The sequence below is a fragment of the Varroa jacobsoni genome, unplaced genomic scaffold (assembly GCF_002532875.2).
Source record: "Varroa jacobsoni isolate VJ856 unplaced genomic scaffold, vjacob_1.0 scaffold_1262, whole genome shotgun sequence".
Taxonomy (NCBI): Eukaryota; Metazoa; Arthropoda; class Arachnida; order Mesostigmata; family Varroidae; genus Varroa; species Varroa jacobsoni.
In genome coordinates this window covers 48,426-61,914 of record NW_019214164.1, presented here as the reverse complement: position 1 = coordinate 61,914, position 13,489 = coordinate 48,426, and positions in this window count along the sequence as shown.

The following is a 13,489-nucleotide window of genomic DNA, read 5'->3' as shown; positions in this document are numbered from 1 at the left end:
ACGATGATGTGCTGCTGCTGCTGCCAAAAGCTGCCCACTTCATGTAACCATAGGTCCAGAGAAGTTTGTGATAGATAGTCCCTTTACGGCTAAGAAGTTCTATATTTTGTTTGGAAAGACTCTAAGAAAATTCGATTCCAGAACCTGTTAGCTATTACTACTGCCCTTCAGTCAACCAGCAGTCATGTGTGAATTGAGTTTCAAAAGAATTCGTTGTGACGAAGAGACCGAATCTTATATTACAGGCTTTCTTTTTAGGCTGACCCTTTGTCCAAGCTACCTGAGTATTCGTGTGTTCTATATTCTAGTCTATATGATTTCCTTGTCGCACATAATCGAACTGGGTTTGACATCGGTAGAAAAGTAGTACAAACTATCCGTGCTCCGTCGTAAGTAGTCCTGGGACATATGACATGAAACCATCTGTACCACTGGTGTCAATTTTGGTTCACTACTTCAATGCAGATTGCTTATCTAGAAGCAGCAGTGCATCCCTATTGAATAAAATAACACTACCGACAGCTCTGACTAACAAGCGACCATAAATAATGATCTGCCCTCACGTTCGTGAGCACACGGCTATTGTAGAAATGCCGAATTCATAAGGCGAAGGTTATTTTGTCAGGCGGGCAGTCGTTCGCTGAAAAGAGTCGGTCATTTTTGAGGTTACAGCGTCGCTTAGTAATTATTTGATTTGCACCATATAAGGCTATATGGTGCCATGTATCTACCTTTTTTGCCAAAGCTGCGTAGCCTATAAGAAAATTTACCAGACAGATTAAACGGCTTATTTATTTGTGAGAGTCTGGACAAGGCTTAAGGGACGCTATGTTGCCAAATGTCTAGCGTAATAATGATTGCATATAGCCAAGGACATTACGCAGCACCTATATCAATATGGTATTTGATTGGAACAAGATGCCTCTGTAAGCTGCCATAATGTGTCGACTTGCTTAGTATTTTTTTTTTTTTTCCATATATTGACCGTATAAAGTTTTGTTGCTTTATTTTAATTAATGTATTCTTATATATCATAGGAGACAATACCCCATCCACCTGCTCATTTATAACCGCCGCTAGTCAGACCTAGTACAAGTAATCGAATTGTTCATTGAAAATATGGGCGCTTTTCTACATCACCCTTATGTACATAGAGGTCATTTTTCAAACTTGTACTTTAAATTCAGAGCCGCAATCCAGTTAGCAGATACGTGTATCTATTGTCCTTGCAACAAAATGATCACAACTCAATTATCCTCTATTTAGATCAAGTGGAAGGCTGTAACGCACAACTCCTGTTTATATGTGTGGTGTAACAGCTATTCTTATTCAGCTCGTCCTTACCATACGATTGGTACTCATTGAAATGCAGCACGACCAACGAGAAGGCTGATGTTGATATACTGGGACGGCTAGGGCTTCGCTAGTACAGAATCTTTCATCAAGCGTCACACAGCTAGTTCTGTGTTTTTTTTTTCTACACGGAAATCAAAGCCTATCCTAGGTACATTGCGCTTAAGCTCGTCTTATACTTATGTATGATACATGGGCACGTTGCTGTTCATCCCGAACGATAGATGTCTGGCTAAAGTAGTACCTATCGTAGATTCGGCAGAGCCTAGAGCTGAACAGCTTATGCTTCCAGCTATAACGTGCCCTAGTTCATGTAAGCTTAGGAACAGTGGCAATCAAGCAAAATGTAACCGTAAGCTTATTGTACTCTGTTCCTACAACATTGCGTTTGAATTATAAGATACCGCAGAAAATGACATTTGTGTGAGATGTATTTTGCTTTCAAGGCTTTGTGGGGTTTGTGCAGATAAACGTTGGTCGATAGCACTTAATATCCGCTACTTCTGTTGCAACAGTTGACATTCTTTGAATATAACTATCTATATATGACAAATAAGTTCTTGCATCTATGTAAGCTACAGCCATTCCTGCAGCGCGAAAAATGCTAACTTAGCGGTATAGACGCTATGTACCCTTCGAACTTTCGAGTATACCCTTTTAAATTTGGTCTATATTTTCAAATTTCCGTTATTTTCGAGCCGATTCAGCTCGATCAGGCATTCATAGGGTTTATATGAGCACTTACTTTCGACCACAGTGTCAGCTGTACAACAACGAGATGATTTGATACATTTAATAGCGAGTCAGAATTCGAAAAAAATTGAAAATAAAAAATGTTGGATGTCACCCTTGACAAAAACAGTCTCTCTGCACTGGTGTTTTTTGGTATGGGTATTCGCGTGTGGACGCGATTTTTGTCCTGTTTATAATCTAGCAGATCCTACTCATGATTCGTTTTATGACTCTCAAGTGACGGATACAAACAAATTCATAATAACCTTCGGCCGTAAGTAGTCGTAGAAGTGTCGTTACCTGAAACAAACAAGTTCCGACAAAGCGGCGCTATAAGTGCCGCCATCGTCATCCTTGTACTGGTATTAGAGCCCTATGATAAAAGCACATGATTAGATGTAGCAAAATCTATTATATAATGCGAACGTTATGCAGAAGGCAATCGCTTCATCGACGTTGTCACAAGCTGTTTACAACCTTAATAATATCGTCGTGTGCTAAAAACAACCGGTTTTTTGGTCATTATAAATTTACTAACTTTGTCCAAAGTGTTCATCCGTACCAGCCATCCAAGGATCCCGTAACTGTGTAGCATTAAGGAACCGCCGAATTTCTCTATGCGATGCCGCAGAATGACAAAAATATCATAGCCATCAGAACGTGGTAACAGATGTCGCCGACGCAACGTCGCTCCGTAGACTCAAGCTTCTTCTAGCTCAGTGTCTTCTGCACGCGTGCTATGTCGAAACAGGGAGAAATGTTTATATTCTGTAAGTGTTCTGGTTGGTAGCGGGTCCGCTTACGGCACACATATAGTATCGTCACATCTAAGCACAATGGGGACATTTGGGATGTTTGTAATAAGGTTAATGAAAACTGTATCAATGGGTTGGCCTACAGAATCCTGTATAGCAGCTAGCATAACAAGCAGTCGATCGAGGATGGACATCTCCATCGACCACTCTTTCGTTTGAGCTGAATAGATCTCATCTAATGTATAACACTAGATTTGTCTGTTCTTCTGTGAGAGCCATTTTTCGTTTTCGATCTTATTAGAACGGTACATTGCCGATTCAACATAGTGTCGGTCATTGTCTCATCAAACTGATGAGTAGTATAGGTCGAAGCAAAATTACAGTTCTTAGGACAAGGGCCAACCTATAAAGGACATAAAAAAATGAAAGTTGTTTGAGATTTCATGGAGCCTTTCTAAATGACCTTGGAATATGTGTATCACCTCATGCTGTTAAATCGCTCAACCATTCAATGCTGATACACATCTATTTACAATATAAAATAATTTCTATTAGCGGCTCGTATACCCTTCAAAATAAAAGGTAAAACTATTTAAAAACGGTATGGAGCCAATGTTTTTAGATACTATCTTGTCCAGAAGGACATTTTGTGTAGTTTTCCTACAAAATATCTATTTATATATGTACAGTGGCTGGACTTCATGTATAGACTGATATGTTTATCTAGCGGCCAATTCATTACTTAAGATTCTCTCTCCGCATTTATACGGCTTCTCTTGAATCACTGTAGCACAAAAGGAAGAACTCTATTTTTAGGACTTAACATTTACATGGTCGGTTTTAATCGCTTTAGTAACAATAAAAAGGTGGTTTTCCTTGCAGTTGAGAACTAGCTCCAGGCGGTACGTACGCATCGTCTACGCATATGCATACCGCAATCATCTAAATCTCAACCGTCCTCTCAAGGTCGGCCTGATTAATTCACACACTCAGTCGTTGGAACAGCTTCCAAAGTCAATTACAAGATCAGGCCCGAGGTTTTGTTTCTTTGTTAGATTTTTTTTTTTGTTTTCAAGGCTTTCCTCTTTAAAAGTTTCTCGAGCTTCATAAGCTAATGCGTTAGGAAACTAGATCTAGTAAATTCCGGAGCTGAGCCAATACACGCACTGAATTTCTTTTGTAAAAAAGGTTGTGATACAAGTAGCAACGTGTAATCGATGCGTTATTGTTGTGATGGGCCCACAGAGTTCGGGCAGCGTTGTACAATCTTGCTAAGACTTTTTGTCGCAGTTCAGGCATTCGGCGTTCGTTCATAACGTACAATTACCTGATAGCCGAGAAAGACAATAAGATGAAGCTTGGTCTTCACCTGGATTGGTACAACCCTTAATAAAAATAAAAAAAAGTAATATATTAAAACGGTTCGTATGTAATCCGCAGCACCGCAAACTCCTCGACGGTCACTCAATGACTCAGCATGAATGACGTTTTATTTTTTCCACAGTTTTCCACATTTACACTCACCGTAATCAACTGCTTAAGGCAAACGTCGTTTGCTTTGGTCACTTAAAAAATCTTTGCTGTTACTTATACACTAGGCATCAACTCAGGTTTCTCTTGCAACCTGGGCACCCCTGGTCCGCAAATTTAAGAGATCATTAACAGTAAGGCAATACGAACTAAGATATAGTCATATGTGTATGTGTATATATATATATATACATTGGCATGCATTTATGCGAGCAATACCACAAACTCTCAATACTAAAGTCACAACTAGGAGCTGTATTGAAGTTAGATTGATTTGAACTTTTTGCGTTTTGCGGAAGCCAAACAAGTTGAAAAGATGAGTCGTTACTCTGAGTGCGTCTATTTTATCAGAGATTCCAGTTATGTTCTTTCGTGTTCGTTTACTTTCTCTAACGGCGGATGTATCCTACCTGCTGTCTCAATATGTTCTATTTTCAAAACGAGAATCAGGCTTTCAGCTTAGACAATTTGCCCCTTAGACAACAGCCTCCCACAACTAGTTGTGACACCTGCAATTCTTATTCCATAATGAAAAAATATCTAAAGCAAATACGCCTTTGAGAGAAGACATGCGACGTTATACATCTACTGTAAACTGTAGCCAAGAAAATCGAATATTTTTCATTACTGTCAATCGGGCAAATGAGGTGCTTTTAGGCTTTTGTAAACTTTCAACGTTGTAACATGGCTGTCCGGTACCGATAGGCACAGAGGTAGATGCTTAAATAAGCACAGGCAAGGAACTCGTGTCTGCCAGAGCTAAGGGCTGCTAGTTTTTTGGATTATAAGCATAGAACATTGAAAGCGATCGTCGTCAGTCTACGGTGCGAAAGGGCGGCTACATAAATATTGAAGCGGTGCCTCGCTTCCGTCACGCGTTAAGCGAAATGCCCTAGCATACGCTAACGAATCATAAATCTTGGAACGGTATTTCGTGTTTGGAACGTATGAGGTGAAATGCCTCAGGATACTCCCAACGAATCGTAAATATTCGTTAGCTAGCATGCTGAACGCTGCATGTTAATTTTTCTGTTATTTTTACAAATGTATTAAGTAATAACTAGTTTATAGGAAAAAGCAAAATGTCACCAAAAGTTACAAGGTTACATATAAACTAGAAAAAACTGAATCACTTAACGACATGATACCGCCGACTGCTGTTGTCATTTGTATATCAGAGAAGACATCTGTTAATTAACTGTTATTGAGGCTTCACATAGAACAATTAAAAATAAATTATAAAATACCGTGTGTGCGAGAACTACATTTTGTTGAGCAGCTAAATGGAGATCAGCATTTTTAGACTCAATTAGGTGTTTTGAACTGTCAAGTAGTAGAAGTAACCTCACGAAATTCGAAAATGTGCTCGAGTGATGGTTCGAGACGTATCTGGCGGCGCAGATCTTTGTTCGTCCGGCAGACGCGAGAGCTTCCTGATGATTATCAAGTAATCTCCTAAATATCGGCCACAAAACGTCGCGTATGCTGAAATTGAGGCGCAAAAGGAATACTGCGCGGTTTTTCCTTGTCTTGTTTTTGATGTCGCCTCATATGTTCGGTTGAAACAGGATTTTGTTTTGGCTTAATGCAGATTCTGATCGTCAAATCGTTAAAGCCAAGGGAGCTTGCGAGTTTTTTGAACTGTGCCCACCTGTGGCGTTTATACGGCGCTCTTACCACTCAGCAACCCACTGTATTTTCCAATAACTGAATGAATATTAAATGTCCCGCATTTTAACCTAAAAATGCTAATATATTGCGTGCAATTAGACAGTTGTTTCGGCTTCTTGCTAGACCTTAAACATGCCATAGGATGTTTCTATCTGTGAGACCTTAGAGTTCTACAATAGACAGTGACAGGACCTCTCTCGACACAAAATGTGACCCACACACATGGTAAGTAGTACGTTCAACTACGTCATTCCAATAATAAACGAAGCTAATTCGATGCGATACCTATTTAAGGCGTAATATAGCAGTTGTCAAAAATTTATAGAACGTAACGTTTAGGACAAATATAAGCGACCTGAATTGATAAAGAGCTCAGTGGAACACTGCAAACGGCACTGTTAGAAGTCAATGTCCCTTGAATTGTTCAAAGTAAAAAAAAAAAATAGCTTCTTTATCATATTATATAAGTATCGCCTCACTGTCACACAATCAATGCGCATTTAATAACTGTCGATATTTAACTGAAGCAGTATTAGAATGAGTACCGACGCACGATCAGGTGCAAGGAATCGCTAGAACTTAGTAAGTACTACTAAAAGTTATAGAAGCTTAGCTTAAGCCCCGAACTATTCTAACAGATATCGAAATGGGTTTTACACATCAACCTCTTACAACAAAACTCCTGGCGCTCATCAGATAATGCGCTTTTACTTTCCGAGTATTCGCCCTATCAACTGTATACGAACCATTTTCTAATGTTATTAAACCTTATATGAAAATGAAAAAATATGAGCAGAAATAGGAGAACAAACTAAAAATTGACAACAAGTGTTTCATGTTGACTCTTGTATTACCGAATGAACTATTAACAGTAACGGCCACCTCAAACAATGACGAGTTTACTAGTAGAAAGGAACAGGCCCATAATGGCTGGCCCTTTTTTAGCAAGAAAGAACTAATTCTTAACTTAATTGCTAGCTAGCAGACGTGTCTTTAAATGGATTAGATAACTTGTTCTTTGCGCTAATAGATACCTTCTTTGATCAAATTGAAAGATGTGGGGCTATTAAAAAGAGTTAGGCATGGTTGTTGGACGGTTCGTGAACGTCTTTATACCATAGTTTTGCTTGTCCCAAAGCTGCAATTTGCCAAACAGGCCAAACGCGAGTTCGAGCTACGTTATACACCCATCCTGCAGTCTTGAATGAAATCAAGTTTTGTGGGCCATATTATATTGGACATATGTGAAACAAATTGTTATCCACTGGAATTATTAGGTTACCTCAAACTGCAACTCGCCCCACTCACAAGGCACATTTGTATGTGCGTATATTAAACTAAGCTATCCTATTTTTACGCATATGCGCTATATTGCACAGTTTTTTTTTAAAACAAGTTATCACTACTGTATTACGGTAAGTCACAACTGATTAGAATAAAATCATCGATAACTGCATCACGCTTTTTTTTTTTTTAACTTAGATGCTGTTTCCTGTTAACCGTGCCAAATTCTATGCGTCAGACAATCACTTGAGATTCTCAACCCGATAAATGCTCAGAAATCAGATACACTTAATACTTAGTGTCGATTCGTCGGATCTATTTAATAGCACAGCAAAAAAAAATTCGTAATTACCATGTTTCCATAGCTTATTTTCGAGCCCACAAAGTCTCACTATAATCACCTGTATGAATAGTTTCAAACGTATCAATTTTTTAAATACATCATATTCTAAAATTAAGAAAATTCCCACAACTCCCTTATCAGCTCTAAATTCTATGCGTCAGGTACTCGTTTATACTCGCTATCGTCATTGGTCGTAGAAGATCAAGCCGGATCACAATGTCTGCCTCGTTTAAAAAAAAGTGGCGTAGTAAAAGACTGCTGGTAGATCCAATATTGTGCATTTTGCCCAAAAAAACAAATCCAGACAGAATGTAGCTTGAAGTTGCGTAGTGAACAGCTCCGGCTATCGAAGAACAGGCTTTTTCGTCAGGGAACCGGCTAGTAAAGACGCAATGAATAAGACCCCTTTATAACAATAGCTCAGTGCTTTAAAAGCCCGTACCTGCTAGTATTTCAAGCGGATTTGCCTCAACATGCGTCCATTCGCGCCGTATAGTTGATGCATCTCGTAGTGTACAAATAATATGCAGGGTGCTGCAATATTCAAAGTCGGGTTAAAAATATACGGATTTTTAAAGAAATTCATTATAAACAGGCATTATTAGAAGGCACTAGTTTTTGAGCATTGTGCAGTCTACGTTCCATTAGACTTACACAATGTGATCAAGTCCGCTTTGGAAGATTGTCACATGTTTTAAACGCTGCTCAAATATATACAGCCCCCTTACAGGTGAATTTTAGACATTGAAAAGCTTGGCTTAGTGGAGCTCCTCTGTGTTTCGAGGTTTACGTCCGGTATCGCCATTGGGCATTCCATCAGACGATTGGCCCCCACCACAAAACGAGGCCTATCTATGCCCGGGTTCAAACCTAGACCACAACTCAACAGAACAGTGTTAGTACTTACAGAATAGGGATCACAATCTTTGATGTCGTCGAATCAGAAAAATAAGCGTTTAAGGTATCATTTACGATCGCGCGATTTTATTGAAAGGTTTTTGGGGAACAGCTTTTTTCTTCCATTGGAAATGAAGATATATTTAAAGGAAATGAGCTTTTTTGTTCAGAAGCACAGGCTAGCAACCGACTGAACAAGCCAAAGTCACTATGCTGCATCGTTCCCTTGCTACAGCCATTTACGCTCGGAATAGGAGATCCTTTCGCAGACAGCTTCGTTACCAGTTGCTACCCTACGACAAACAACAAGTGGCAAAGCTCGTGAAGCATCCCATAAAACCTTGCTCGGTTTTTACAATGCAAGTTTTTTAGTCGCCGCAATGCGATCGAACTAATTATATTCAGTTAATCGGCCCAAATAAATAAATATGCAGTTTATTTAATTATCAGTATTTGTTTTCCTTATGAAAACAACTATATAATTATTAAATATCTAATTAAAAAACGAAAAGGAGATATTTACGCGTTCTAATTGCCCTGACTGTTTTTTTCGCATAGAATCAATAGCTGCCTGCATAACTCCGCATATGACCCACGAAGTCCTAGAATTCCAGTTATTGGAATTAAGCAAGAATGACATAGATGTTGAACTAGTAAATTGTTTTATCCCGTTCTAAGCAATACGATAGATAAATCATCGGCGAATTTTTGATCAAGTTGCATTTTTCACCCTTAAACGCATTATTATAGCAACATGTAATTCGGTACTTAACCTGCTTCTCCTAAACCATAACCATTAAATATTTTGTTTTTCTTTTAGTAAAAAAATGAATGATTCATTCTTAAAGGTTTTTTAACGAACTTAATCAAAATGCGAAATATTCAAGGCCAAGTGAACATATTTTCAAAGCAGGAATGCTTACATTGTAGCATTTCATCAATAATAATGTACGCTTTTAACACATACGGTTTTGTACAGCAGAGCTTGAATTTAACGATGCTAAACTCCCCCCCCCGTTCACCTCCCAGTTGTCCTGCCATGCAAGCCAAGCTGTTATAGAGAATTGTAACTATATTTAGGAGAAGGAATAAAGCAAGTGATCGACACCTGTTCTGGGTTATCGCTCACTTCACTAGGTAAATCATATACAGCTAGTTCATCAATAAGATTGAACAGTAACTGGGAACTACGAAACTTCTATTAATAAAAACGTGACCCTACGAAACTATAACGCTGATTTACTATGCATCGAATAAACAGGATCCTTTGTCACGCATTGATGTGTCTTTAGTGATGAGTTTGACCACAGTGCTACCTACGTTTATCTGAAGAATATCAGTGGTTCACTATCGCAGTGGCCATTCGCACCATCACAGAGAAAGGAGTGATACTTCTTTACCGTAGTAACCTTCTCTATGAGGTCTGCGTTCGTACAAAACACATAACAATTGCTATTTGTAATAGCATAACATAGCTGCTACCCATATAGCAATCATATATATTTTCCAATATTTTTCAGTGTTGGGATAGAATATTTAAGTTTTCGTCTTGAATGAGACCCCCTATCACGATTCTTTCGATATGATCAAACACTTCTTCGGAAAATAGGCTGTTATCCAATTTGGAAGGGTTATATATCATATTTGTTGCTATTTAGCACTCGTGTATGAATTACTTTCCAGCAAAACACCGATGCTGTAAAGTTCTGTGCGCTGATTCTATATTGACTTGTAGTTAATGCTCCTGTGACTTGATGTGGTCGAACTTTTGCATCTTAAATAACGTTCAGCAAGGTAGCAGACAATTCTCATAAAAACGAAAAATTTTATTTATTCAAGTATTTATGTTAGATACAACGCCGGACCAGTCTACATTTTTAAGAAAAACGCGCAAAGATACTACCATATAATTTTAAAAGGTGTATTGTGATCCAGTTTTGAAGTTAGGTGCAGTACCGCGAATGATACTTGACCCTGCTAACGGTCAAAGGTGTCGTAAACTCATCTCGCTTTTCTTTAAAATAAAATGAAGATTGACATGTTTGTTTTGTTAAATGTATGGCAATTTAGGAATACAAGCTAGAACTTAGTAGAGTATAGTCCAAGCTTAGGCATTGAGCAGGCTCCTAATCCATTAGTCAGCATGTGCCCAATTATCCTTTCCTTTGCTGTAATCATGCCCTTACTTCTTAATTCAGCACAGCTAATGCCTTCGCCGTTGTGAACAAATACTCACTTTTTACGTTTTTTTTTCGAACAGGTTTTAGAGAGGTGGCTTTCTAACGCTTTTAGTTGCCTGTTTAGACGAAGGTTTAGATAAAGGAGCGCTCATACATCAGGTGAGGTCTTTTTTTTTCGTTCACGTCAACGTTATATTCTGAGCGAAGCCTTGGAGGAAACACGGAGCAGATGACAATTAATTCGGAGATTATTCCATGGACAGCTGTTATTAGATAAACCAATCATTTATAAGTACCAACGCAAATTCTTACTGAGATTACACTGACCAGAGTTAGGCCATCATCCCACATGTTCTTGAAAAGTGTACGTAACGTAAAGTAGAGACTGATGTCATTGAACACTTGTGTAGACCGCTAGAGACGGCATGTGCTTCAGTGAAACAAGCTTAATTAGTTGAGAGGAATGTTTATCCCGCATCTTCTGTTTCTTCAACATCTAGACGAAAGAGTGCCCAAGGTATTTCAAGGGTAATCGTCGGAAGCGTTTCTATTAAAGGTCACCGCTAGGGTTATTTCTGTGCTAGAAACCAAGAGCCGATGACAGTAACTGCTCGACCGAGGTCAGACTCGCATAGTGGCGCATTGGATGAGCGATGTGCGGGTGAGTTGGTTGTCTCCGAAATGAACAAACAATTGAAAAGGAACTATTTCGGGGGAATATTTCGTTCTTCCTCGTGTAGCGACACGACCGGTGACAAAGTGCTGGCGTGACCATATCCGTGCGGATCCGCCAGACAACGAAACACCTTCCCAGACAAGATTTTGCCCATTTCCGAGATAAAGCTGGTAAACGAATAGCTAAACAGGCGAAGTTCCCCCAAACAGAAATTGGCATCAGATCGGATCGAAGTTGCCTGGGTTACTTGAATACGTAAAGGCGGTCGGTGCCGACGAGGAAACAAATTAGCAAAATCGCTTATAAGTTCCACGAAAAGGACATTCCTAGATGAATCCATGGGAATATATTGCTTTTGGAAATAACCAGACAGTAACCATAGGTAAGCATTTTTAGACTAATTGAATTGAAAAGAACAACCTCTCGAACTGAGAAATAAACCAATTATTTTTCGCGAGATAAAATGGTAAGCGCTCTATCCTGGGGTGAAGAGCTACCGTCGTAACGTGTTCGGATCAAATGGCACCGTGACGACATGGTCAATATTTGCATAGTCTACGGCGCGTATCTTGTCTTACTAGCAAAGTTAAAAAAAATTATATGCGAATATAGGAAGGCAGCTTTAAAGGCATTGCGAAGTGTGTTCATAAATAAGTTACTATTCATTTTAAAAGGGATTGAACAGTTGTATGCTTATACTTTTATATGTCATGATTTATCTACATATGAGAGTCTGAATTGATATTCTAATTGATTAGTTCTGGTGCTTGGCATGATCGACACTACCAGTCTGTATTATTAACACGAATATCATTTTCAGCTTCATAAATTTATTACAATTCGCATAAAATTAATCTCAACTATACATACATGTACTGTGCTCCTCGTTCGTTTATTTGTTGGCACTCGACTGGTTCAGAAGCGCAGTCGACGTAAAGCCCATCTTTTGCACTTCATGAATCGAGTTTGAATTGCCTCAGGTATTCTCACCAGGAGCCGTGAAAGGCTGTGATGGGGCCGACCACGGTTCCTCATGAAGGGCTTACTCCCCAACCGCCATCGCCATAATTGTGAACCACACAACTAACTATTGCTTTTGCAGCTTTTGACGGGTCGAAGATGAACTTCTATACGAAGTGGAGAACGGATTCATTTATCACCTGCAATACACCCAATCGCTGACTCAGTAATCGCTGAATGTAACTGGGCCGTATAGCCAATTAATGCAAAACTGGGTCGTATCATTGAATTGAATTCACGACGAAACGAACGAAGCTTAAATTAATGAAAAAATAAGAGAGACCGATCGATATCGTAAGGTTGTGTGGCATTTACAGAATTCGATTCATAAAGCCATTTGATTGTCCCATCTGCTAAAGCCTAACGCCGCGGTGGATGCATCATATGTGCAGGATAGAGAAATAAGGGAGGCGGAATAACGTCTGCGTTGTTTCTACTTAAAGAAAGAACGCCTATTGTGTTCTAGTTGCGTCACGACGCAAGCAGAGCTTCCAATTGAATTTCGAACAATAGAAGGAGCTTGTGATGGAAAGTTGCTTAATCCGCCAAGGTGCCTCAAGATTAAGATTTTTAAAGGTTAGCGTTCCGCCAAGGGTCATCCAGTCTACATCGAGAAGAATATACCAGTCCTCGGCCCCATAGCAGTGCTTTGTTCTGGGCCGTTCCGAACCTCCACTACATGAAATAGGTAATCTTAGGTTAGAGCATGACATTGCTATTTTTTATCGACAGGCACATCTGCATGAGTTACCTTGAAACTGAAACATAAAACAGATGACTGATACACGTACTTGTTATTTTGTTTGGTCCTTAAATGGGAACATGTTGGGGCCTTGTTAAATATTTTGACAAACCTACGTATTACGATCTGACTACCTTACGGGCTTCTGACCAAACAGAATCCATATATTTCTTTATAGTGGCCCAAGCTAATGGTAACTAGTTTGGAAGTATTTGTAGGCAAAACATGACTGCACGTTTACGAACAGGAGTTATGCGACGATCCCCAACAACTTCTTGCATGCATACCCCGTGCGAATATTGAACG